The sequence below is a fragment of the Trichechus manatus genome, unplaced genomic scaffold, assembly GCF_000243295.1.
Source record: "Trichechus manatus latirostris isolate Lorelei unplaced genomic scaffold, TriManLat1.0 scaffold00029, whole genome shotgun sequence".
Classification (NCBI taxonomy): Eukaryota; Metazoa; Chordata; class Mammalia; order Sirenia; family Trichechidae; genus Trichechus; species Trichechus manatus.
Genome location: NW_004443965.1, coordinates 1,545,326 through 1,547,200, shown reverse-complemented (window position 1 = coordinate 1,547,200; position 1,875 = coordinate 1,545,326).

Below are 1,875 nucleotides of genomic sequence, written 5' to 3'. Positions count from 1 at the left end.
GAGAAGATATTTATTAATATATTGGGTTCACAAGGAGATTTCTCAATAAGCTTGATATTGATCAATTTATAAAATTAGTAAGTTTTTAATTATCTGTAGATTAAGAATTTAAACAGGCATCAAGTATGGTACCTTAAGATGTGTATTTGGTTTACAAGAGGCTGTTCATAAACATTTGCTAAATATATAAAAGGATTAATTAAAAATTCTATGTGAAAACACTTCCTAAAATGTCAGGTCCTGTAACAATGCAAATTATTAATAAATATTATAATAGGGTATTCAATGAGTATTAGTAGAATTAAAATTTGTCTTTATTGGTTCCTAAAATGTTTTGATATTTCTTCCCTGTCCATATACTATATTATTAACCTAGATAATTTCGGGACAAAAGAAAATAAGCATTAACTTATTTTAAAATTAACTTTGAAGTATAAAGCTATATTTAGTTCTGAGGAAATACAAAACTGACATACTTGACACATGAATATTCTTTATTCGTGCTGTAGGTATGCTTTACCATTTTTATGCCCATGTGAAAAATACATGACTATACTTAAAAAGAACATCTGTCAGTAGTCACATTCTTAAACGGGATAATATTTATATGAGCATGTGTCTTATAATTATGTCATACATTTTATACCTTTTCCTGTATGTATGATACACTTCATAAATTTTTAAAAATGAGGTACTTCAGCCTTTCATAACCAAAACCTTGGCTCCTCATTTAACATTTACTCAGCTGATAATAGTTTTATGAAATAACACATTTACAGTATTTCAATGATAACTGAATGAGAAAACTGAATTTAAAAAAAACTCTTTAACTGTAAGAGTGAATACATTCTAAAACAAAATTCCAATATGGGCATGGATAACTTAGTAAAGTCTGGTTTAAAGTGGGTTCAAGTAGTCCAATAATCCTCTGCAGTATTTCAAAGCAGTAGAGTCCATGGGCTTTGCACTGAGATCTCAGTTCAAATCCTGATTTTACCTCTTACTAGCTGTGGGACCTTGGATAAGACACTTCAGCTCTCTGAGCTTGTTTCTTTGTTGTAAAATGGAGAAAATAATAGTATGTAATTCACAGGATGTTGGGTGGATTAATGAGGTGATGCATGTAAAGCATTAAGCACAGTGCCAGGTACCTGGAAATTGTGTGATAAAAGTTAGCAATTATTAGTAGTGATAGTAATATTTTCTTCTGAATCCCAAAGGATTTCCACAAAGTATTTCCACCCATCGTTATTTGACACACATCCACACACACACACAAATAAGATCATGTTCCTTCATGGAAACCTCCTACAGTTTAAAATTTAACATAAGCTAAAGCCAAGTTTTAGTTGAATGCGCCCTCTAGTGGTATATGTTATATGCAAAGTACCCGGCATCTACAGGATAAAACCTCTTTATGGAATGTAACTAGGTTGGTGCTTAGAACCTGAAGCTACCCGGTTGGTAATGTTATGGTGTGAAGAGCACTATCATACATTTTCTTTTGTTGTTGCTGTTGCTGTTGTTAGATGCCAGTGAGTTGGTTCCGACTCATAGCGACCTTATGTACAACAGAATGAAACACTGTCTGATCCTGCTCCATCCTCACAGTTTTTGCCATGTTTGAGCCCACTGTTGCAGCCACTGTGTCAATCCATCTTGTTGAGGGTCTTCCTCTTTTTCGTTGACCCTCTACTTTACAAAACATGATGTCCTTCTCTAGAGACTGGTCCCTCCTGATAACACGTCCAAAGTACATAAGATGAAGTCTCGCTATCTTTGCTTTTAAGGAGCATTCTGGCTGTACTTCTTCCAAGACAGATTTGTTCGTTCTTCTGGCAGTCCATGGTATTTTCAATATTCTTTGCCAACACC